A 27266-nucleotide genomic window follows, 5' to 3' on the forward strand; every position below is an offset into this window, starting at 1 on the left:
GACTGAATATGGGGTCTGCAATGAAAATTAGGCAGCTGGTGATAACAGCTCTGACTTGTGTGGTGCCAGCAGCTGGGGTGAATGAGGGTCTTAAGGTCTGTAGCTGAAGGGACTACAGATCATTAAGAGTGTGTGTCTGTAATGAGTGAATACGCTTTCACTGACTGGAGTCAGGTCTTGGATGATGTCCAGTGCCATCATCTGGAGCAAAAGAGAGTCCCAGCATCAGCACGGTAGAGTGGAAGGGTAATATGACCAGCATGTCTGAGCACCAACAACTGTGGGGACTGGTCCTTTTCCCTTAACCTGGTGTGTGTATGCGTGTGCGCGCATGTGGAGTTCTTTAGCTTTAGTGCTGGACTAGGTAGCGGGTGGGAAGCCTGGGATCTGGGCATCGATATAAGCTGAGCTGAGGGCACGTGCTGGTGTTCTAGGGATCCATGAATATGCATGTCCTTGTGAACAAGAAAGTAAAGGTGCGCATATTTTAGCTGTTTAGATTCACTGCTGGTAACTCAGAGAGGAGGACTGGGATTCGATGTTCTGTGCTTATGTTTCATGTGAGTTGTGGTGTTATACATGGGTATTGCTAAAAGTGCCTTCTCTGTGGGCAGTCTATGCATCGGGCCATTAGTGTTTTCTTCATGTGTGTCATCTGTGCATGTATCTCTGGCTTACATGTTCATCTTTTCCACTGGTTGAACCTGCAACGGGAACACTGCAGCTCCATCCATCAGCCTGCAAGGGAAGGACTTCCAGGGTGAATGGGGCTGGCTTCCCACAGCTGGGAAAGAAGTATCCTTGAATCCTGGATTCCACTAGAGGAGGTGCCTCTTATATATCCTCTAATAAGCAGAATGTTTCTGAAGCTGAAATTCTGACAGATTTTGTGGTACCATTCTGAAGATGCACACAAAAATTAATGACTCATTCACAACCAACAGGAGATAGCAGTATCTTACTTATCTCCGTAATGGTAGTGTATTTACCACAGACAGTGTTTAGTGGATTGAGAGAAGAAGTTTTCTGCTTGAATATGTTTTGTTAAATCTGGGGGCCTTTTTACTCCTTAGGTGGGAAGAGGGGAGTTAACAGAAATGATTAAAAAAAAAACCCTCTGTTGAGCACTTGAGATTGTTGCTTTTTTTCACATATTCCTGTAAGGGAAACCTGTATTTTCTGTCTTCCCCAGTGGTCCAATTAGCCTCTTTACAGACCATGATGAATTCCATCTTCCCTTTTGGGACAGGAGACAGTATGATTATGAATGAGCTGGTTTTGCTTGGAGCCACTTTACTAGAGCTTCCATCATCCAGGTACTTTCATTTAAAATGGTCTGCTTAATCAGTCAATTACAGCCTGAGTACTGTGAAAAAATTCATAATTATAAAAATACATATATATATATATATGGTCTGAACACATTTATTGCTTTTACAGTTAGTATTTTAACAGCCTTATGATTCCATTTGTCTAACACTTGTAGTCCAATTTAAAACCTAAAGACTTTTTAATAATATCCAAAAAAATGACTGAAAAAAAAAAAAACCACTCTTCCTAGTACCTATTTTTGACTTGGGTGTTATGCTCAGCTTTTCAGTATTCCTCTTGGTCCCTAGATCAACACATCAAACTTCTTCAAAGACTGAGGACAGGACTCACTACAAGTCATCAGTATCCTGAAGTCTTTTTTGGGAGGAGCATGATGTCCATGGCGGAAGATTCTCCCGCATTAGTCGAGGGTCCAGGTTAATTTTACACATTTTCATATCACATCCTTCTTCTTTCTCCAAGCTATAGGCTGGCAGTGCCCCAACTACTCCTCCTCCCTTCCCTCCAAACACACACAGACACAAAGGGTTATTGTTTGTCAGGCAGTGACATAATGGGGAGAGGGAAGGTGGTGGTGTCACTCCCTCCACAGGGGGGCCATTCCTAGAGATGAAGCTAAATCGGTATCAGGGGATGCCAGGTATTAACCAGTCAGGTTCTGAGCCACTGCACTGTCAGGTCAGGACAACGGTCAGCCTGAAGACATATTCCTCCTATATGGAATTTGTTATTTATTGTTTCTTTAGGGAGCAGGCAGGGCAACAACAGGGATGAAGGGAGATCAAGGGAAGAGGGCAATTAGAGATCAAGTCTTTCCAGGCTATTTTAATCTCTCTCTCTCTCTCTCTCTCTCTCTCTCTCTCAGCTGACAATGGCTTAATAAAACAGTTTGTCAAGGATGACACTTTACTCAGAGAAAGCTTTCAATCATGAGGATGATGATCCTTAGTTATAAAATCATCCTGAGAAATATTCCCTTATCTCTGCTCAATGTCACTGAAATGCAGAAAGTATGGCCAAGCCTTTTGGCCATTTTTATGAATGACACCAAAATGACTGTAATTCTTTTAGTGTTAAAGAAGAAAATGCATGCTGTATTTTTTATTTTAAATGAAGTTGTGTTTTTTAAGCATGTAATTTCGTGTATATGTCATGCTTCTTTCAGCAGTAGTGTAAGATCTGTAACAGCATGTTCAGTATAAGAGTTTGTATCTCTCATCTCTCTCAAGTATCATAGAAATATTTGTCTTATTATAAAATGCTTTCTATATGAGAATTCAGTCCAGTTTGCTTTTCTCAACCCTTTCTACACCTTCATTTCTAATTTACTTTTAATCTAACTTTAAAACAATTAAAAAAAGAAATTTTTAAGTTAGTTTTAGTCTTCCTCAGCATCTTTTGCTATATTTAGCCTCTGTCACAAACTACCATTCTGTAGATGCTTTGCTCTACTAATTTTCATCATGTTCCTCAGGCAGTACTTGTCCTCACTGATCTGATGATTAAGAGACTCAGCTCTTCTCCAGATGAGTCCTATCACATGCCAGAGACCATAATATGTCAGTCACATGTGACTCAGACATGAAAGTAGACATGCAAATCCTAGCTCCCGATTCTCTGATACATACTTCTTTAATTACTGTATTTAACTCAGTACCAGGGAGTTCATAATATCTTATTTAAATCACTTTCAATTAGGGTATCTTAACTGGGACCTTAAGTTTTCTAGGGGCTGATATTTCAAGAAAGTGATGCAGGGAACTGAGACCTTGAAGACACCACTTCAGTAACAAAGGAACATTTTACTTTGAGAGCTAAGTGCCTTTAAGTTAGATGAAGAAAATATTTGACAGGACTTTTCATACACTTGCTGAGGCTAAAGCAATTTAGGCAACTGTCTAAACTTGTGCTAGATAAATCTGATAAAAATAACTATAATTTACTTCTACAAACACGATACAGATCAATATATCTTACATAATAATAAAGATACATAACAAAGACCTGTTGGAGCTGCACCAAATCGTATGAATTAGTTTCTCTGACCAAGCAGATTTAAGTTTTCTTAAATGTACTTTCCTGGCATGATTCTATTACACACTTCAGTAATCTAGTTTTCGAAACTTATGATATTTAATAAGCTTCCTGCATCATACAATGCAGGAATTCCTTTTATTAATAGAAAAATGTCATTGAGTAATAAATCAATTTCAATACAATGACTGAGCATATCTCTGACAGTACTTTATGGTAGACAAATATAATTACTCTGGGATAACACCAGACATGTATCCTTCCTGTAGTTTATTGTTAACTACTAAATAGAACAGCATCAAATGCTGAGCAGTTCAGTGATCCTTTGCTCACTTCAAAGGAATAAGCTAGCTTGCACTCGTTTCCTTATTATTAAAGTTATGTGACCTTTCCAAACCTTAAGACCTTTGAGAGTAAATTGTACATTTCAATGACACTCTAACCCAATATACCAACTAGTAAGCTCTTAACAAAATGCATTGCAACAAAATATTTTTAAAAACGGGCGGAAGGGGAGAGACAATTACTGGCCACGAGATGAATAACAATGCTTAGTTGTACAGTAAAAGATGGAAATTGTGCTATTATAAGAAAAGCAACACTATCAACACTAAAATAACTCTGAAGTAGATGGCAATGTGCAAACACTTGTGGGTGCTGTACAGATTTTAAGTACATTGGTTATAAGATTCTTTGGGAATGTATGCTTGAGCTGTGATGAAGTAAACAGTTTGGCTGATGAAATCTATGGCAGAATACCAAAAGATGGCTGAATTCAGAAAATGTATTTTTCCTCATCATTTCTCTTTGTCTTTGTGAAAGCAAGCTGTTCATCAGTATTGGTGGGCAGTGTCACCTTAAAATTTTGGTTTTAAAATTAGTTTTTTTTAACTATCTCATAATTCATTAAATGCCAAGACTTAGGCTTTAAGTTAGTGTCCACAGAACACGTCAGCATATAACTGATACATTTTATGAAAGCAGATATATAACCATTTATGTTATTTATAATAACTGATGCACTAGTTTGATTCAGGATAAAGTAAATTCCTGGTATCATCTTTTTTTTTTCAAATGAATAATTGTCTGACATATTCTTCAGGGAAGGTTTTTGTTTTTGTTTTTGTTTTCCCTATATGACTCTTAATATTATGCTCTGCAACAAATTTCTAACTGAATAACTTTTTTATTACTTCTGTTTAAAATTAAATCTGTTTATTTTAAAATGTGATTGGGTTTTTAGTAGTTGGATAAACAACACAATTCTCACTGAAACTTAACTAAATTAAACCTCTTGTGATTCAATTTGTACTCATTACCCCTTGTCCTATCATTGGCCACCACTGAGAAGAGTTTGGCCCCATCCTCTTTACATTGTCTCCTCAGGTATTTGTAGAGGTTGATAACATCCCCTCTCAACCTCCTTTTCTCTAGGCTAAACAGGCCCAGCTCACTTAGTGTTTCTTCTTTAGACAGGTGATTCAATCCCTTAATCATCTTCGTAGCTCTACACTGGACCCTCTCTAGAGATTCTATGTCTCTCTTGTACTGGGGAGCCCAGAACTGCACACAGTATTCCAGGTGTGGCCTCACCAGAGCTGAGTAGAGTGGTAGGATCACCTCTGTCAAGCTGCTGTCCACAATCCTACTGATCCCGTTGGCCTTCAAACTCTTTCTTTTAGCTGGAAAAAAAAAAAAAAAAAAACCTTCAACCTTTTCCACTTGATCAGTAGTCTGTTATCACTGTTTATTTGAAGTACAGATAAAGAAAAAGAACTGCTATTTGGCTGAAAATTAACTTTTAATACCTGCAACTTGAAAATATAAAGTGCTGTAGTTACCTGGTCTATATTTTACATAGCTCTGAAATATAGTGATATCAAATGCTTGTGTGTGTTCCCTGGTTATATGATATTGACTCAGCCTTACATAAGTAAGGATGGAAAGAGAATATCCTCTAAGACCAGCTGTTTTCTCAGTCAGATCCTTGGTAAGCAAAAGTGAATTTCTTCAAAGATACTATTCAGTTATCATTATCAAGGACTTTTAGCAGAACGTCTCATGTAATGTAAATGTTTATGAATGTTTATGCAATGTAAAGTCATACAAAATTTTCCATACTAGCCAAAAATATATTATTAGCTAAAAGCATTTTTAGGATTATAGTCTTAAAATTTCATTTTAAGTTTCCCAGCTGTAAATCACATTATACAGAACCATTCCCCCCACCCCCCACCCTTAAATGTGGAATTAAAAAGATAATTTTTACTTAATTTCTGTAATCCCCTCCACTTCAATGGACATAAATTGAAAATGGCAATAACAGCAGATGAGATATAATTTGCTCTCAAATACAAGGATACTAGCCTATCCACATCAGAGCAATCAGAACCAGGGACACATCAGTTGAGGAGTACGGATGTGGAGCAGAAGGGTCAGGTTTATCCATGAATTCAGCAATGCCCTCCCTCTCTACCAGGCCTAACATGACCCGAGATTGTGAATAGCTTAGAGAGAGCATGTACTGCTGGCAGCAAGAGTCTCTGGGAAATGGACTGTGAAAGGCCTGCAGAAGTATGGGAAAAGTAAATTTGTGTCATGACACATATCTAAAAGTAAGTTTCCAGTTAGTAAAAACTAGTAGGAAAATAAATAAGGGGTAACAAGTCAGGAAAGAGACGAAAATTTATGTTCTTGTGCTCAGTTACAAGATATGGAGGATTACTTCCAACACTGGTAAGGGATAAATGTACTGATATGGAAGGAGCCAGTAATCTAGATTAGAGTAATATAGATTAGAAAGCTCAGAGGAGTTTGAGTTTCTACTGAGTTCTGAAGGAAAGAAGGGCTAGGGAAAAAAATAAGAAGTAAGAAACGAGTGGCTTTTTACAGGGAGTGATAGGTTTAGGGTTAGCAACAGGATAAAGGTTTGGAAATAAGTCAAACAAGCTAGTTAAATATACAGTGGCTGTAGTATCAAAATCTCAGTTTAAATAATTTGGTGAAAAAATAAATAAATAAATAAAAATAACAAAAAAAAAAAATAAAAATAAAAATAAGGCCATTGAATGCACAACAAACACTGATGTGATTAAGAGTCAGTATGGATTCCATAAAGGGAAATCCTGCCTCATAGAATCATTAAGGTTGGAAAAGACCTTCAAGATCATCTGGTCCAACCATCACCCTACTACCAATGTCACCCGCTAAACCATGTCCCTAAGCACCACATCCAACCTTTCCTTGAACACCTCCAGGGACAGTGTGACTCCACCACCTCCCTGAGCAACCCGTTCCAATGGCTGACTGCTCTTTCTGAAAAGAAACGTCTCCTAATTTCCAACCTGAACCTCTCCTGGTGCAACTTGAGGCCATTCCCTCCAATCCTATCACTAGTTATCTGCAAGAAGAGGCCGACCCCCAGCTCTCCACAACTTCATTTCAGGTAGTTGTACAGTGAAATAAGATCTCCCCTGAGCCCCCCCTTCTGCCGACTAAACAATCCCAGGTCCCTCAGCCACTCCTTATAGGACTTGTGTTCCAGGCCCTTCACCAGCTTTATAGCCCTTCTCTGGGCATATTCCAGGGCCTCGATGTCCTTCTTGTAGTGAGGGGCCCAAAACTAAACACAGTTACTCGAGGTGTGGCCTCGCCAGAGCTGAGTACAGGGGGATGATCTCCTGCCTGGTCCTCACTCATCTCTTGGAATTCTGTGAGGTCACACTAAAGCATATGAACAAAGGAAATACAGGGGACATAATATATCTGAGCTTTCAATAAAGCCTTTAATAAAGCCACTCAAACATTAAAAAAAAAAAAAAAGTTTTGCTATGTAACTGGAAGAAAGGATTAAAAGCCAGTTAAAGAATAGGAAGCAGTCTATGTTCATTATATCAGGATGGAGTGAAGTCAGTCATGCATTCCCTGAAGACTGACACTGTGACTGATTTTATTCAGCATTTTCAACAACGATCTGGAGAAGGGAATTAACAGTGATATTTCCAAGTCTGTAGATAAAATTATGCTCTTTCATGTAGTCAACCATCATGCCAAAAATGAAGAACTCCAGGAGGACTGCACAAAACTGAGCAGAAAAATGAATTATGAGCATCAGTGTAGATTAGTAAATGATGGAAAACCTAGGCAAAAACTATTTAAAATTTAAACAATCTTTAAATGATGCTGAGTTTCCAGATATGACTCAGGAAAGGAGTCACAAAATCACAGTATTCTTTATGTCAGAATGGAACACTTGAGATTATGTTGCACAAACCCTTTGCTCAAGCTGGGTCAGCTACAGAAGGCTGCATAAGACCATTCCCAGTCAAGTTTTGAATATGTACAGATGGGAACTTCACAAACTTTTGGGCAACCTGCCCCAGTGTTTGACCACCCTTATGGTAAACAAGTGTTTTTGGGTGTCCAAAAAGAATTTAATGTTTCAATTTGGCCCATTGGTTCTTGTCCTATTAATATGGACTACTTAGAAGAGTATGTCTCCCTCTCTTTCTTCTTTCCCATAAGGTATTTATATGCATGGGTAAGATGCCTCCTAATCCTTCTCTTTCTCAGTCCCAGCTCTCTCAGCCTCTCTTCTTATAAAAGGTGCTCCAGTCCCAATAATTCTCTTAGCCACCTTTGTGTTATTGTTTAAAAAATTCTGGAATCTTTCGCTAAATGTTCTGTGACAGACAGAAAAGCCAACAAATTATTGGGCTTCATCAAGAACAATGTTGAGAACAAGACAGAGGGCTCAATCTGTCACACGTAAAGCACTGATGTGGTCATATCTTGATTATTGCACATTATTTTGTTTTGAGAATAATTTAACAAAAATTCCTGCCACTTAAGTTTATAGAGGCATGCAATACCAATGGGCTGAAAAAAAAAAATAAAACAAAACAAAAAACACAAATGTAGGCCCGACTGTTGCCATACCACATTGCGACAAGGTTGTTTCATGTACTAGTTTAAATTTTCAACTTGGTCAAAGGGGGGAAGAAGGTGAGTAGGGGGCTGAATAAGCGGATCCTCGTATGGACAGATTATAAAACAAAGGACTAAAGGAAAAGTACAGAGTCAATACAGGATCTAGAGGAAATGAAGAAAGGGTTGCAATCTTGTGCATTCAATGAATATTTGCTCGTGTTTCTCCTTTGCTGAAGAAGGAAGATAAATCAGGAAAACTATGTAACACAGCATGAATAATCTGTGCCCTCTTCTCCCCAAAATAGTTTTCAACTTATATACATTTTGACCATGGAGTCTGGTAAGAGTTCAATTTTTTCATATACTCTTCCAAGTGTTTTGACTGCCTGGGATCATAGATGGTCAGGGAGTATAGTGGTAGGACAAGGAGTAATTGTTTTAAACTAAAAGAGAGTAGATTTTGATTAGATATTAGGAAGAAATTCTTTACTATAAGGGTGTTGAGGCACTGGAACAGGTTGCCCAGAGAAGTTGTGGATTTCCTATCCCTGAAAGTATTGAAGGCCAGGCTGGATGGGGCTTTGAGCAACCCGGTCTAGTGGGAGGTGTCCCTGCTCATGGCGGGGGGGGGTGGAATTAGATGAGCTTTAAGGTCCCTTCCAACTCAAACTATTCTATGATTCTATGATTCTATGAATATGAAGGTAGAACACATGGCAGGGGACTCAGTAAGAGAGGGCAGACAGGAAAAGCCAAACTCACAAAGGCAGATAAGGGAGAGAGACCAGCAGAGCAAGGGAAGGGCCGCAATGAAAGTGAGGATCACGCATATGATTAGGTATTCCCAGGATCTGGGAGGAATGAAGATCTCTACCTAGATCTTCACTCCTCTTGAGCTGCATCTTCAGAGGTCAGGAAGAAAACCATTTCCAATTATCTCAGAGGCTAACAGCACAAATAATACTTTAAGACACACGTAGATTTTGATTCATCACAGAAAAACTTTATCAGAATATAAGAAGTATTTTTGTAAACTACAGTTGTTCAGTAATTACTTGGATTTCTTAGTAAATAAATAAATAAATAAATAAATCTAACACAGAAGTATTATTTTCTTTCTTTTTGGAATATCTTTTATCTGGTTTTGTTTTGTTGGTTGTTTGCTTTTTTTTTTTTTTTTTTCAAAAAATGATTGCCTGGTGCTAGACAAGTGATTTTTTGTATTTCTTTCAACACTTCTCAGCTTTTACACTTTCTACATTTTCTCAGTTTTTATTACAATTTGAGATGGTGAAAGGTAAAAAGAAACGTCCATTAATGACTGGAATGCCATTAAAAATGAAGGTCTGGAGAAGTAAAGACAGGCAATGAAGAAGTAATTATCTCCTTCTGTTTGTTTTAACTTAAGTCTCCTGTTCCTACATATAGTTTTCTGCAACCTTTTTATCCACAGAGGGAAGAGGGCTTTGCTGTAACTTTATGTAATCCTAGTCTTTAGCTGTCATGCCCCAACTTGATTACCTTATACCTCTTCTGAGCTAATGTCACGGATGATTATACCATAATCTTTACCATTATAAATATATATCAAGGATGGACATAAGTTTTCAGCTCTTCCTCTTACAAGTGAAAAGATACAGAAAGCAAAAGAAAAGATAATTAATCTATCCTTTGAACAAGACTGAAGAAAACCCACATCATTTCTTCTCCTGGGTGTCTTTACTGCTTGAATGAGAAAGAAGTCCAAAGCTGTTAAGTTTTTCTTCTTTTTTTTTTTTTTCTTTTTTTGGGGTGGTGGATAGGGAGGAAGTGTTTCCCAGGCTCTATCTATAAAGAAATAAAAAAAAAAAAAAAAGGGAAAAAAAAAAAAAAGATCCTGGAAAAATCTTGAGTCCCTCTGAATTTGAGCTAAATTCCATTTTAATGTGGTCAGGATTTTCTTGACTGCCCTTGCCTGTGATTTTGCTGACTTTCTATTTTTTTCCTTTTTTTATTTTTATTCAACAATTAAGAATAAATAGAATCAGCAATGAATATACATTCTGCCATAGTTTTAAAGATAGTTCAATTTTTAGAGTTTTAAATTAAGATGTTCTGCCATTTCTTCTCCATGGCCCTCCCAAAATGGGCTCTAACCTTCTTTAGCTACATAGGGCAGACACAGACTGTGTATCTCAGTACCTCTGTTATTGACTGAAGCTCGCATATACTTCAAGGAAAGCACAGAGCTTTGTACAGGTGGTATAAGTGCATGTGCACATGCAAGTACATGACTAGACAGTTACATGCTTTCCTAAGTGCTTTTCTGGATCAGGGCCATAAGCTATTTCACACTTCCTTAAAATTTTATGCCTGATGTTGCAGTTGGGAGAGTAAGATCGCTATTAAAAAGAAAAAAGACAGAGAATAACAACTTTGAGATAAAGAAAAAAAAAAAAGAGTGATTGCATGAATTACCGCATGGCCATTTCATTACTAATTTGTTGTAAACTGATACATTAATAATTGGGTTTGAACAAAGTTTAAAACTGATATTTCTTATTAAATCAACCTTATCAAAAAAAAAATAAACAAACAAAAATCTGATAGCAATGATCCAAAAGCTGCATTTTACAAAGATGTCAATTATTATTGTAGATTTTTTTTTCTAATCTATACTAGGCTGAGTATTTCAAGAAACCACTGGAAGACTTAAATACAGCTAAACATTCATAAGTTACAAGAAAGAAAAGTACATGTTTTGTCTAAGTGCAGATATTCTATTCAGTTAAATATATTTTATGCCAAGCTTAATTTCAGCAGAAGTATAATTGAGGTTGATTTATATCAAGTTGACATTCCTTTTCTTTTAGACATTTATGGGTAAAGAGAAATGGTTTCTCTGATAACCAGTATTTTCTTGCTTTCCATGTCCTATAAAAATAAAAGACTGTGGCTTCACAGCTATAATCTTGCATTACAAATGCATTTTAAAAGGAAACAAAAAAAATGAAGCTATTTTTGGATAGCTCTTGTTTGATAGGGTCAAGTCTTAAGTCCTGTGAAAATTTTTATAGGCCAGAAGTTCCAGATTATCTTATTTTAACCTTAGTTATTTATCTGAATATTTAGCACTTCCAAACACCCTGCAGACAGTCTCTTACTGTTGTTTCTGAATGAAGTAAAGGCACCTTTAGCAGCAAAAGTAAAAATTCTGGAGAAAAAATAAAACTTAAAAAATTATTTTTTTTTTTAGTTTTTAGTTTTAAACCAGATAAAGTATATTGTTAAATTTTGTCAACAGCAATTTAGAAGTTTTTAAGTGGTGAAATATAGCTTCACTGTTCCAGCAGTTTTGTACTAGCATCCAAAGATGGTACGCTTACCAACACATAGCAATGTATTTTTTTCTTTCACTTTCTTAGTCTCATTGTATTCTTCAGACACCAACCATAGCTGTTCATAACAATTTTCTCTTTACAAATCTCTCTGCTCATTTGAATCTGAATGTAGTTCAATTTCTATTTAAAACAATTATGGTAGGAAATGCAAAAATGTTTATCTAATTGTAATTCCAAGTGTATGATCATGAATCTTTTCTGAATAACAATGTAAGAATATATATTTCTATTCAAAGAAGCTAGGAGGGCAGGGCAGAAGAGGGGTGTGTGGGATGGAAGTAGAATTCTTGCCTATATTCTCCTCAAGTACTTCACATAATTGCCATGAATAGAGAGAAAAATGAACCCATTATTGTAGAGACCAGAGCCTACAGTCGTTTTTATTTAAGCAATAAACACATAATATTATGACAATGGGAATAACAGATGATTCGTTGAGGCACCATCAGTGTGCGTACATTCAACAAAACCCATGAAAGAACATAAATGCATGCAGTATCTAAGAATCTGGATATTTCAGTTTGCATATGTAGGAAAATTTACATTGGAGGACAAACCAAGTGGGATGTAACATTTCAAAACTGTAGGTGGGGATTAAGACTAAAAAACAAGCCAAACTACTCTCATCTGTATTTGATGGAATAATGGGCTGAAAATGCTAATAACTTGAGAAGCAGTGTGAGACAGTACTGATACCAAGGACATTCAATAAGTGTTTTATCCTTTTCTGAAACTTAATTCATAACCGATACAGGTTGAAACAAGTCCAAAAGAATGGATAGGCCCCTTAATGATATAGTCACTGTCCTACAGGTCCTAGTACTTAATTTGCACTGGTGCATACATCATAATGAGATGATAAAAGATCACGACCCTTACAATACTACAGCCATTGCAGCTCAACATCCTTTTGATATTTTAGGAAGCCATAATCATGACTAGACAAGCCAAGAGCATGTTATTAGCAGCAGACACTATAAAGGAAACCTAATCTTATGGTTAATAAGCACTTCAAGGTCTTAATAGAGCTCCCAAATAGACTAATAATGGACACAGTTTTAAAGCAGACAAGCACATATGCCTCAAGAATGGATATGATTTGATACAGTCATATGATGTCATGTGACCTATGTTATAAAAGTTGCTAGCATGTATGCACATGTGATGTAGGACGCCTGTTATCTTGGTTTAAAGACCATATGTCTGTGATGTAAAATTCAGTACATACTTCTTGAATGTTATCAGATAAAAGAAAGAAGGCAGAGAAAAGAGGGATGGAAAGAAAAGAAAGGAAGGAAAGTGAATGAGGAAGAAGGGAAGAAAGAAAGGAAGAATGAGAGGAAGGAAGGCAGGCAGGAGATTAGGCAATTTCTCACAGGTCTCACTATGACATCAAAGCTGGCTGCAAGCTGATGCTACAAAGCTACATCAGCTCATCAGAACATTTCATTGTTCAATTTGTCATGCTGTAGCATCTCAAGATTTGTATAAGAAACTTTTTTGCAATCCTCATTCTTCCTGGGAGGAAGCTGTGTTCCTGAAAAGTCCGCAGCCTCAGTCAGACAAGTAGCTGAAGAATCCCTGAACACATAACAGCTGGTGATGATTTCAGTACCTTAGTTTCATTAACTATGACTTCAGAGCATTATACATCTAATTAGTTAATTTCCTATGTTTATATTTCACTGGTGAATTACTCTGTATCAAGAGCATTCAAGTGCAAAAAAAGTCTCTAAATGTCTCTTTACAAAAAGGATAAAACAGATTTAATATGCCTAATAGGCATATTTACTGTTTTGTGCTTTAAATAACATAAAAATATCATGCCATTTTTCTTGTGTCTTCTTTTGCATCCTGGTAGCACAGTATTTTTGTTGTTGTTGTTGTTGTTTGTGGTTTTTTTTTTCCTCCTTTTCAACTTAGAAAGTAAATCAACTATGCTGGAATGTTTTTTCCTTTTGATGTTGATGATGTGCTTTGGGCTAAGCTATATTTATAAATGATTTTTTTCAACAACTGATTGCAAATAATTTTATGTGATTTAAAAGAGGCACAAGTTGTTAAAGATATGCTATATAGTATATTACTATGTATATTACTATGAGTTCTTAAAAGCAAGAAGTGGAAGAATATGGTTAATACCTCAATACTCTTGATGACTATACAATCAACACTTATCAAAATGGTCTTCTACAAAACAGACCTTGAAGAAACTTTACACTATGTTTATGTACTAAACCTAGACTTTGCAAAATAACAGCATCTGTAAAGTGCTAAAATAAATAATAGTGTGTAATAGTGTGTAAAATGGTACAAACGTAGTTGATATTTCAGATGTAGGCATAAATCATTATCTTGTATTATTATTTCCATTTTGTTCCTAACCTGATCAGTATCAGTGTCAGCGTATGGTAGAAAACATAAAATTAACATTTCTAAAGGTTTTTAAGCTAGCAAAGTGTGAACAATGGTGTTGCAGATGCTGCAACTACAGTGTTAATATAGTCAAATACAATCTCATATAACTAGGAGAAAAGTAAATGTCTTCTTTACAAAGAGTTTTAATACTAGCAAAAGAAGAGGCTGTTACGTGATGTCAACATCATTTTAAAAGATGTAAGATTATCACAGAAAAACAGAAGAGGGGGAGATACCAAGAAGTAATCTAGAATTTACCTCTTTCCTTCGGGTGACTAATTGTATTTACCCTTTCCAGGGGGTTTAGGTGTCAAAGTATTACTGCATATCAGTATATGCAATATATATAAATATAGGCAGTAGCTGGGGGGTGGGTGGGAGGGTGGGGAGGCTGGGGAGGTGGGCTGCAGGGGTGGATGGCCTCTGTGAGGAGAGGCCAGGGCTGCCCTGTGCTGGACACAGCAGATTCCAATGGCCCCACCACAGGGCACATCTGAGCCCAGCAGCCAAAATGTGGTGTCTTTGGGAAAGTGCTTTTAAGAAAGGGCAGTGATGGAGTGAATGAAGACGGGCCTGGGAAAGTGAGGAGGAAATGTGTTGTTTTAATATTTGTCTTTGTTTCTCACTACCAAAATCTGTTTTTATTGCCAGTAAATTAATTGTCACGATTGCCACATCGAGTCTGGTTTGCCCACAGCAATAGTTGACAAGCAACCTGCCAGTCTTTACTTCAATTCACAAGCTTTCTAATTCCTGTCTTTCCTATTTTATGACCCTGTCCTGTTGAGAAGGGGGTAGTGAGCAAGCAGATGGGTGGGCATTTGGCCCTTAGCCAAGCCCACAATCATTCATATCAATATTTTTCTCATATGTTCTTAAAGAGGTCCAGAGAGAGACTTTCTGATCTCCCAAACATTTCTGTTCTAACCTCATCATTAACCACTTAACAACTAATTTAAATATTTTTTGCCAAGTTATGTTTAGTGCCATGACTTGTGCTGGGCAAACAGAACTGTCTTTTCTATTTGCAACAAAATTTGCAATTTTTCTGTCTTTTCTATTTGCAACAGTCTTTGTTGTATATGAAGATGATGATACCTATGTTCAATAATATTTTCCTTACCCTAGTCTCTCCCATATGCATTAAATTCTATGCTATCTTCTAGGTGCTTTGTTCCAGACTTTTTCTGGAACCTGACAGTAAATCAACCACCCATATTCTTTGTTTCTTTATATTCTTTTGTTTCTTTAATTTCTGAATTTAGACATTATATTAAATCTATTATTTCAGTGAAATTAGCTCATATGCTAGACAGGAACTCAAAAATGTTTTTAAAAAGTGTTTAGTTTTTATTGTTGTTGTTTATTAATTTGAAGTTTTTTAAGTTTCTGCTACAGTTTAATAGAAACTACTTACACATTTTATTGAAAAAATAAATAAGTAAATAAATAAAAACAACCCTATTTTTCCTTCTTCTGTCAGGCGTGAAGACTCAAAACAGTTAAAGGTTAACTTTAAGGATAATATATTTCAATTCTAATATCCCCAGGAGTTGTGGAGTTTCTATCTGTTGCCCCATGAAGCCAGTACTCTGGGCACTGAGGATAGATGTATTAATATTTTGGATATTCTGAGAAAATACAATGACAGATGAAAAAATAAATAAATAAAATCCCCCAATTCTTGTATTTGAAAGGGATAGAATTAGTTGCATAATGTTGAGTCCACTTAACTCAAATGTTGTTATCTAGTTTTATTAGACAGTATCTAGTTGTATCTAGTTTTATTAGTCTTTATATATTGGTAACCAGATCGACCAAACACAGTGAAAAAAGCCTTAGACCAAATACTAAATAATGTTTTCTTTAATGGCAAGAAAACAATACTGAGATATGCAGCAATACAATGTAGGATATCAGAGTGGTCAGCTCTGTACACTAAAAAAGTACTTCGTTATGCTATGAGTTATGAGCAGCTTCATTAGTTTGTTACAAATTTTGATGTCGGTAATTGGCCATTTGTGTGCATTGCACTGCCTACTTTGATATGTTTCTGTACTTTCAAAGCTTCTGCTTTGAACTCTAAGGGACCCCTGCTACTGTCTTGTTATTGTCTACTTTTGCATACTTACTTAGTTAGCAGTAACACAGCACAACATTGGTGTTTGAAGGCATATATGTATCACTTTCTCAACTAGTTATTATCAATATCAAACCAGTGCAATTACTTGGTATGTTTTTTAATATGGTTCTTTAACAATTACAGTTCAATCCTGATACGCAGTTAGTGGAGACATAGATTTTGATCTTACTTAATCTGTTCTAGATTCATCTGTCTCTAGAAAAAAAAAAGAAAAAAATGAAAGAAAAAAAAAAGATCTACAGAAAGCAAGGTACTAACTTGTATGCCTCAGTTAAATGCATAATGCCTTTTTTGTTTGTTTGTTTCAGTATTTATTAGTACTGGTAGATATTGGGCTGCCTGTTCCTCAGAGTACAACCATGACTGGGGGAGCAGCGGCATTCCATCTCTGGCCGCTGAAATTTTAAGAGACCAGTTGTATCAGTTGAATGCTCGTAAGTCCACAGGGCATGATGGGACTCACCAAGAGAGTAAATGAGGGAGTTAGCAGATGTTATAGCTGAATCCCCCTTCACGATTTATCAAAGGTCTTGGAAGTCCGGGGAGGTTTCTGCGAACCGGAATCCAGCTAATGTTATATCCATCTTTAAAAAGGGGACAAGACCCTGGAAATTACAGACCTATTATTTTAACTGCAGCCCCTGGAAAAGTTATGGAGAAGATTATCCTTGGGGATACCGAAAGACACCTTAAGAACAAAGCTATTATCAGACATAGTCCACATGGGTTCACGAAGGGAAACTCCTGCCTTAGTAATTTGATTCCTTTCCATTATAACGTTACCTGCTTGGTGGATGAGGGGAAGGTGGTGGATGTAATCTTTCTGGATTTCGGTAAGACCTTTGATACCATCCCTCACAGCATCCTTCTGGACAAATTGTTCAACTATGAGATAATCAGGTTCAAGCTACTCTGGGTGAGGGACTGGCTCTGTGGTACAGATCAAATGGTCATAGGAAACAGGGCTACATTTGGCTGGCAGATGTCACTAGTGGTGCTCCCCACGGCTCAATTCTAGGGACAATCGTGTACAACATTCTTATTAATGATCTGTATGCAGGTGTATAATGCATCCTTAGCATGTTCATTAATGATACTAAACTGTGAGGGGCTATTGACTTCCTGGGGGGATGAGAGGCCTTGCAGAGGCATCTAGATACATTGGAGGACTGGTCAACCAGCAATAGTATGTGTGGTGGTTTTACCATGCTATGCAGCTGAACTCCACCACAAGTGCTTTCTCACTCCCCCTCCTCAAAGAAAAAAAGGGCAAAAAATATGATGGAAAAGGCTCAAGGGTTGAGAGAACAGGGAGATCACTTAACAATTAGTGTCATGGGCAAAAGAGACTCAGCATAGGGAGATTAATATAATGTATTGCCTATCACTAGAAGACTAGAACAGTGAGAAACTAAAAGCAAACCAAAAACCACCTCCCCCCTCCCCCCTTTTCCCCATCTCCTACCTCCTCCCCCCAAGCACTGCAGGGGAAAGGGGGAATGGGGGCTGCGGTCAGTCTACAGCACTTCATTTCTGCCGCTCCTTCAGGGTTACTCCCTGCCCCTGCTCCACGTGGGGTCCCTCCCACGGGATGCCGTCCTTCCCGAACTGAGCCTGCGGGGGCTGCCCACAGGCAGCAGCTCTTCAGGAACTGCTCCCACACAGCTCCGTACCACGGGGTCCATCCCCCAGGAGCAAACTGCTCCAGCACGGGTCCCCCACGGGCGGCAGCTCCCCCCAGACCCCCTGCTCCTGCGTGGGCTCCTCTCCACAGGCTGCAGCTCCGGCCCGGGGCCTGCTCCTGCGGGGGCTCTCCATGGGCTGCAGCCTCCTCCAGGCCACATCCACCTGCTCCACCGGGGGCTCCTCCACGGGGGGGCTGCAGCGTGGAGATCTGCTCTGTGTGGGACCCGTGGGCTGCAGGGGGACAGCCTGCTCCACCAGGGGCCTCTCCACAGGCCGCAGGGGAACTGCTGCTGCGTGCCTGGAGCACCTCCTACCCTCCTTCTCTGGCACCTGGCACACTCCCTCCCCCTCCTTCTTCACTGACCTTGATCTCTGCAGGGCTGTTTCTCTCTACATTTTCTCACTCCTCTCTCCCAGTTGCCGCTGCACAGCAGCTTTTCCCCTTTCTGCAGTCTGCTGTCCCAGAGGCCCACCCAGTGTCGCTCCCTGGCCTGGCTCTGGCCAGCGGCGGGCCCCTTTTGGAGCCGGCTGGAGCTGGCTCTGCTCTGACATGGGGCAGCTGCTGGGCTCTGCTCACAGAGGCCACCCCTGGAGCCCCCTGCTACCAAGCCCTTGCTACATAAATCCAAGACAGCATGAAACTCAAAAAAGGCCTGGGAAATTCAAAAAACACCTGGGATGGGATAACACCAGACACAGAAACAGACTGGGAGATGAGTGGCTGGAGAGCAGCCCAGCAGGAAGGGATCTGGGAGTGCTTGTTGAGAGCAGGCTCAAGATGAATCAGCAGTGTGCCCTAGCAACCAAGAAAGCAAACAGCATTTTGGGGTTTATTAAACATGGCGTAGGCAGCCAGTCAAAAGAGAAGATTCTCCCACTATATTTAGCATTGATGCAGACTCACCTTGAATAGTGCATGCAGCTGTGGACTCAACAATATAGAAGGAATGTTAAGATATTTGAAAGCATCCAGAGGACAGCAACAAAGCTGATAAAAGGGCTGGAAGGCATGTTATATGAGGAAAGGCTGAGGACACTGGGCTTGTCTAGTCTGGAGAAAAGAAGGCTAAGAGGTGACTTCATTGCTCTCTACAACTTCATGAGGAGAGAAAGTAGCGAGGGAGGTGCCAGTCTCTTCTTCCTGGTAAGCAATGATAGAACATGAGGGAAGAGCTCAAAGCTGTGCCAGGGGAGGTTCGGAATAGCTATTAGGAAGAATTTCTTTACTGTGAGGGTGGTCAAACACTGGAACAGGCTTCCTAGTGAGGTGGTTGTTGCCCCATGACTGTCAGTGTTCAAGAGGCATTTGGATAATTTCCTCAATAATATGCTCTAGCTTTTGGTTAGCCTTGAATTGGTCAGGCAGTTGGACTTGATGACCTTTGTTGGTCCCTATTCTATTCTAACTCTTCTATTCTATTCTATTCTATTCTATTCTATTCTATTCTATTCTATTCTATTCTATTCTATTCTATTCTATTCTATTCTATTCTATTCTATTCTATTCTATTCTATTCTAAAAATATGATGGAGAAATTCTATGTTGTTTATTTCTTTGGCAAAGAAAAAAGGGATGGGTAGAACAATATAAACATGGGGTAATGGGTAATCAGAATATTTTTGGACATTAATTCCTTTTAGTTCATTGTTTCAGCACCTGCTAGATGCATCATGAATGGGAATGTCATCAATAATGTGCATTTATGAGGTAGCCAGTTCTGTAAAACATATTTTTAAAAGGAAGGTACATGCTATTTCTCTTACAGCTGCAAAGCATGCTGCTTAAATAATCTCTATCAAAGGAAGAATATATGAAATATAATAAGCAGTAGAAAGCCACAGAAGTGTTTCCACTTCCATCCAAAGACCCAGAACAGATCATGCATTTTCTTTTCTTGACAGCCTGTACAGTTATGTTATCCAGAACAATCTTCAGTTTCATCTTATATGTATAACCAATGAATTACAATGATTTAGAGCAAAGACTTAGTAGTAACTTCTTGTATAACCTATCTGAAGAGAGTGGTATTACCAAAAGGGGGGGGGGGGGGGGTGGTGGTGCTGGGAAGAAGAAAACGAGGATTTTTTCTGTAAAACTGAGTTTAAGGATGATGAGCCTTCATGGAACACAGGCTTACATGGTGGTGTCATGTAATAGACTGAGAAGAAATAAGGCATCAGAGAAAGACATTTTGAGTTTAACGATTAGGATTTAAAAAAAAATAAAAATAAATTTGAAGACAACAGAGAAGATAAAACAATAAAAATGAAGAGGGAAGGAAACAGTTCATGTGACCATAAAAACAGAGGCATAGTTTGCAAAATGCCCAAAGTGAGTGTGAGATATATCAATTATGCATAGGAGTCTAGGGGACACAACGAGACTAATGAATAAGAGGATAAGAGGTAGCTCAAATGTGACATCCTTTTTTAGACATAAGCCACAGCAAATACTAAGAAAAGAACTCTACCTCCAGAACAGTGCTGGGCCTGAAATATGGCCTGAGACATGCCAAAGGCTCTATTAAGCCCACAGAATATATCAGTATTCATTTTTATGGAAGTGATTGGTTACTGGGTTGAAGGATGAATAGACAGATAGATAGATAATACAACAAATAGAGATTGCTTATGGTTTGACTGTCAATATTCATATTTAGCAATCATAGTTGGATTGGTGAAGACAAAGCATACATGGCAATATATTGGGTTAATATTGATGAAAATATAGAGATGAAATATTTCTTTTTGGTTCTGCCTGTGCTGCCATTTCGCTTACAGAGTTACAAATTACATTCACTGAGACAAAAAAACACAAAGTGATATGAAAAGTAAACCATAAAAAGTATATTGAAGACTGACAAATTCTGACCAAACAAATATTAAAAATAATAGCAATCATAAAAAGTTGACAAATACTGTAAGAAATAATAAAAATGACACAGTCAATAAAGGTACTGCCACTCCAAACAGAAGACTGTTTAAAATTCTTAATGTTAAGTAAATAAATTTTTTTAAAAAGAAAAATAGTGTGAAATCGAATCCATAGTTTAAGATCAAAAATAAAAAACAGATGTTATTATCTCACACTGATATGATACTAATGACTTAGAAAAGCCACAAAGAGGAGGAAAAAGATCAAGAATAAGACAGAATATCATGAAATTGGAAAAAATAGAAGCTACTTTGTAGTTTCCTTTTTTTCCTCTTCCTTCCTTCCTTCCTTCCTTCCTTCCTTCCTTCCTTCCTTCCTTCCTTCCTTCCTTCCTTCCTTCCTTCCTTCCTTCCTTCCTTCCTTCCTTCCTTCCTTCCTTCCTTCCTTCCTTCCCCTTCCCTCCCTCCCTCCCTCCCTCCCTCCCTCCCTGCCTTCCTGTAATTCCAGTCATTATTGTACTAAGGATTGTGCAAGGAAAATATCTCTTCTCCAAAGACTTTATGATGAAATAACATGTCAGGTGAATCCTGGGAAACTGTAGCTGAAGCTCCAAAGTCACTCAGCAGGACACTGTGGGAGCCAAGAGGTAGCCAAGAGCTCAGGTACCATACAAAAATCACTGCTTATTTACTGGATAACCCTAACTACATTAGAATTCTATATACAGAAGTGACTTGCATAGTATGTATCTCATTGAGTTATTGTACAGTATGTGGAAAATACCAACAAAAAGTGACTGACTAACCAAAATCAGATTTCATGAAAAGAGAAAATTTTGATAGCACCTATGATAGCAAAAACATCATGCACAACCATAGAAATCATAGTAACTATCTACATCAAACAACTGTATAAAAAGGTGATTACATTTGGAAATGTAAATCTACAATGACTGGTTCTTGGGCAAGTGAGCTGTTAAATATGTGTGAGAGATAATCGGCAATGGATTTAACATCATCCTATTAATTACTTGAATACAGAAGGTAAAGTTGTGGTAATTAAACCTGCTAAAGGCTCCAGTTAGGTTGCTCTGTCAATAAAACGGAGAATTAGAAAAGTTTTACAGGAAGATTTGGGTGACCTTGAAGACTGGAGTAATAAAAGCATTAAAAATATACTTTTAAAGAGTAAAAATAACAACAACAAAGAAGAAGTCTGTTAAAAAGTAAGCTTATTAATAGATGGAGAGGAAAATGTCAGTATTTGGCTGATCCCAAAGCAACCCATACAGAGCAAGCAGTGCAGTACTATCATGAAGAAGGCAACTGAGATCCTATGACATTTTACTAGAGGTATTTTCTACTGGCATACAGAGGTATTCACATATTTACAAAGTACAGTAATGAAATTAGAAACTCAGAATATATTCTGTAAACTTCTGCTTATCCTCATGAAAGGGAAATAAAGTTGTGCAAGTAAAGCATAAAGGAAGAGGAGACGTATATCAACTTTATTCTTGTAACCCAGCAAAATACAATGTGAGAATACAATGATTTTTTTTTCCAAAGTTTTTTTTTTTTCCTGTAGATTTTGAAATACTTCTGTAATTTTGCTACTGTGAATGTCCTGTAAAACCAACAACCCAACTTGTGAAACATACATTCAGACAAATTTTTAAATAAATCATTAAAATAAATAAATCATTTAAAATAAATAAAACATTTAAAAATGTAAAATTAAAAAAAAAATCATTTAAATAAATCATAGAATGATGGAATTTGTAAAGGATCTCTCAAGGTCATCTGGTCAATGTGGCTCCTTTTTGCACCTCATGTGTTGTTCCTGCAGCAGAGATAAGGCAGGCTGAAGTGTCCCATGAAGGTCCTGTGAATGTGAAGCTGCTCCTAACCATCTAACCATCTAGGGAATGCCTCATCCACTTATTCTTCCTGGTCAAGCAGCCTATAGCAGACACCAACTACAATGTCACCCATACTGGTCTGCTCTTTAATCCTTACCCAAAAGCTCTTAGTTGGCTCTTCATCAACTCCCCAGGGAGAGCTCCACACATTCAAGCCGTTCTCTCACATAAACAGCATCTCCACCTCGTCTTCTTCCCTGTTATTCCTAAATGTCTGTATCCCTCCATTGAAGCACTCCAGTCATGGGACCTATGCCACCAAGTTTCTATAATGACAAGATCATAGCCCTGCAACCACACAGAGATCTCAAATTTCCCATTTTGGTTTTCATGCTGTGTGAATCAGTGTACAAATACTTCAGAAAGGCACCCCAACATGCTGTTTTCTCAGAAGGGGTCTAGGGTTTGTTGGTGTTTTTTTGTTGTTGTTGTTGTTGTTTTGTGTTTTTTTTTCATAGTGATGAGTTCTTATTGGCATTTCTTTGCTTACACGAAAAAATGACAGAGGTGAAACCCTGTTTTGTTGATTTTGTGTTCCCTTTCATTCACATCACTTCAGGCCCTGTGCTTGTCAACGCTTTCCATCACTCCCTCACGGGGCTTCTGGTAACTCTGTTGGTCCCCCATTTTTTCCAGTTTAAAACTTTCCTTGCCAGGTCAGCCTTTCTACTGGCAATGATGCCTTTGCCCTGCTTAGTCAGGCGGATCCTATCTCTCCCAAAACAAAGCTTGTTCATGTTTACAAAAGCAATTATATGATGTAGTGCTTGACGTAGTGCTTTCAACAGAGTATGGGACTCTGCAGTCCAACTAAGTCCCTCGAATTCATGTATCTCCATGAAGCAACAGTAACCTGTATTTATCAACAGAAGGCAGTTTGTTGCCCACCTTTGTGGCAACTAAACAATTGTAAAAGAACTACTAATTCTGGCTTGATATAGACTATTTTATTCAGTTGAGGACTTCCAGTGTAAATTTGTCCACCAAATTATGTTTTGAGTATAATGTTTTATACTCAAAACCACCGCATTATGTTTTGAGTATAATGTCCTCCTGTTAATAATGTTACTCCTGTAATATAAATTCAGTTCACCCAGTATCATTCTCCTAGGAGTCCTAAATGGATACTATGGAAAACAGGAAATGACAGTTAAAATGATTCAAAGGGAAAGAAATGCTGGAAAAGAGGTCTACATTATATAACTTAACAGTACTACAATGGAGTGTAGATCTAAAGAAGAAACCAAGATTTATCTAAGAACTTGTTAATGTTGTAGGATAAATTAAGGATTATTTAAGACCTTATTAATCTTTATTAAACAAGTAGGAAGGAAATGAAGATCTTTCATAAAAGTAGAAGAGAAAGAAATGAATAATAATAGAAGGCTAACATGATAATCTAGTTGCTATGGTAACCATAAGTAAAAGCCAATGGTATCATTGATGATTTGCACTCCATAGTACAATAAATAAGTTAGTATTTCCTGGCAGAAAAGAGTCTGTATCACATCTATGATTTGTAATGAGGTTACTTAGCTTTTTTAAAGCCTTCACACCAAACTACCTATTGTCTGCTACATGCCACAGGAAATAACATACCAGCAGCACAGATGATAATGAGGTAAATATTTAGTTTGTATAAGCATGTGTTATTTCCCTTGGCTTCACCCCCACAAACTAATCTTGTGCTGGCTTTTTTCACTTAGTAGATCAGATTTACAAAATCAGCTTGAAATCATATCATCAACATTCAGGGAGAAATGGTAATAGTTATATTTGCTTAGATATTTTGATTGCAGCATATACATTACTATTTTTTTTTCCAGAATTATATTTAAAAAAAAAAAAAAAAACACTCCAGCTTTAAAATAAAAATGGAGCCGGTTCACAAATTTTTCTACAGAAATTAGATAGTTTGACCTACATTTCACCACCACAACTCATGAAAGTTCTACTCATCCTGAATAAAACAAGTGTTTTTGTTTTGTTTTGTTTTGTTTTTTCCTCCAAAGCTCTGCAGTGCCAGACTTCCATCAAAATATCCTAACTCTCAAACTGTCTTCTGTGTTTCTTTAAACATATGGGCTTTACAGGAATTTCTTCACAGAGTCACTACTAACTCAGTATGTGAAGACTCAGGTTTGTGGCTTCCTCATGAGAACTTCGTCCCTTTTTTGTAGCCATACTAATTTATAATACTGATTTGTAGATAATTAGTACCATAAATACCATAAAAATATTATGTACTTTTTACTGCACTGTTTGCATTTTGTCTTTCATCCATGTTGTTTGAAAGATGTTGCTTGAAGGCCCTTGCAATATCAATACAGGTGGTTCTGTGACTCAGCAAATTACCGTTAGACTTTAGCTTTCCTTTTTGCAGTGGTACTGCTGCCACTGCACTAAAGATTGAGTGTGGCCATTTAATGTTTCATCAAACTTATTTTCAGCCATTTACTGTTTATTACCTTGCCAGTGAAAAGAGATTTGAGCAATCTGTTATGTGACATGCAGATGCCTGGACCAGCATATTTGTTCCTGAAGAAACATACAGTCATGCTGTTGATCTCAATATTCATACAGGCTCATGTGGAAAGCATTGAAATGTTTATTCTGATGACTGCAAGTTTCTAACTTCTGCACCTGACATAAAAATGGTTTTGAAAAGTGAGCAGAACACACTTTAATTCAAAATCATTTTACTTTATTTTTTCTTTATTCCGTAGATGAGTTTTTAAAGTCCCAAAACTGAACTGGATTTCATTGTCACCCATGTCCATTTTACCAGTTACATTGCCAGCCTAGCTAAATTCTCTCACAGATATTTGAGTGCCTCAGTGTCAATGCATGGGTCTAACTGACATTTTAGCATCTTCTAAATTTTCAGAGTTGTGAAGCTGGATCAAGACTTTAATTTCCTTTATGATGAAGTGCACGTTTAATGGCTTAGTCTTGTGATCAAAAGAGTTAATGAGGCATCCTAATGTATGCATAATTATTTGATAAAGAACAGCCGATGGTACAATGGTTATATAAATTTTGATATAGCACAAACTATTCCATTTTAACTGTTTTTGACTAAAAAGACCTAAGCAGTCTGCCTTAAGGACCTGTCCCCTTACCTTCTACAAATTAAAAGAAATATATTTAAAAACTTGCCTGAATGATGATATATTTTCCTGCAGCCACCAGAGAATCTGATAGCTGACAGTACTGTAGTAGTACACATTTTTCCTAAATATCCCTTGTTGCAAAAAAAAATATATCAGCTTGTTCAGAAACTGAACTGATAGGTTAGAAGGAGTTTATTGGATCATCACTGTCAACTGGTATTCTTTTATAACAATTCTACCACTGAGAGAATCAATACGGTAGTTATCATGTATGAGAGGTCATTTCTCTTTGTAGAGACGAACATTATATTTTCTTGTGAAAAATATGTCATTTTTTATATAAAGTCAATCAAAAACACACTTTTGCTGACACACTAGTGCCTCTAATATTTCCATATTTTGGTGGGAATACTGTAAGTTTCTGCTGAACTGCTTTATTGCATCTGTTTGGTAGCCAGGTATATCACAGAGGGGTATAGCTACTTTCTGCTTTGTGATGGGCAGCTTAAATTTCATTTAACATTTTGTCAGAAATGATAGATTAATGATTTAATGGTGTTGAGTTGTTCACTTTGCACCAGTGATTCAGGATTTCTCTTCCATCAGTTGGCAGAATTTGATTACCTCCACTGAAATGTTGTGCAACAGCACCATCATAGGGGATATATAGTTTAAAGTCATTGCAGAGGTGTTTGACGTGATATTGTTTGGAATTTTGTTGACGTATGCTTTTCCGCGTTAACATATTAAATCTTTCATATATGCAGCTTTTTTGTTTGCCTGTTTTTACATTTCGGTCAAGCTTTGTGCCATATTTATATTTAATAGTGCTCTGATGAAATCACTTTTTATTAAAAACAAAAACAAAACAAAAGCAAACAAACAAAAAATGCTTCTCACATTTGTCTTTGGCAAAGCAAAGAACCTACTCTGAGGCAGTGCATGCTGCCTGAGATACTTGCATTTTTACTGACAAAAGTCAAAGAAATATAACATTAAAGTCTTCCCAGTGTCATCTACTCCATCACTCTTCTCCAGTACAGGATCAGGTATTACTTGCATTATTCCTTATAGGAAGGGATATTTCCTTTGTTAGGCTACAACAAGGTTACTACCATATAATTCCTAGTTAACGTTTGCCTTGCCTTTTCTTTAGTCACAAAGGTATTTTGCCCCAGAAGGTTCTGGAAGCTTCCCCCGTTAGAATGGAGCAGCTAAGTTTATCCTGAAGCCAAAGGTTATGCACAGCATAACAGGCCTGAAGGACACACCGTATGTGCAGCATGGCACCGCCCTGTAGCTACTAAGGGCAGCTGTTATGTGGATTACGAACTGCTGGGTGTAACGTGGTCTTTGATCAGGGTCAGTACAGAAGATTCTACAGTCTTCACAGGCACAGAGTATTTCCTTCAGCAGCAGTTTTTGTACTTGAAAA

General features: G+C 37.6%; 1 protein-coding gene and 1 long non-coding RNA gene across 4 annotated transcripts in view; one reads left to right on the forward strand and one right to left on the reverse strand.

Annotated features, from left to right (window-relative positions):
• Positions 1-27266, forward strand: part of EYS (eyes shut homolog) — a 953299-nt gene that overhangs the window by 115253 nt on the left and 810780 nt on the right. The gene's annotated exons all lie outside the window — the stretch shown is intronic.
• On the reverse strand, positions 1228-19282 carry LOC136790503 (uncharacterized). Its single transcript, XR_010830528.1, has 3 exons — positions 18287-19282; positions 4960-5048; positions 1228-1366 (listed from the first exon to the last, which is right to left on the reverse strand). It is a non-coding gene; the product is annotated as an uncharacterized lncRNA (long non-coding RNA).

The sequence above is a fragment of the Anser cygnoides genome, chromosome 3, assembly GCF_040182565.1.
Source record: "Anser cygnoides isolate HZ-2024a breed goose chromosome 3, Taihu_goose_T2T_genome, whole genome shotgun sequence".
NCBI classification, from domain to species: domain Eukaryota; kingdom Metazoa; phylum Chordata; class Aves; order Anseriformes; family Anatidae; genus Anser; species Anser cygnoides.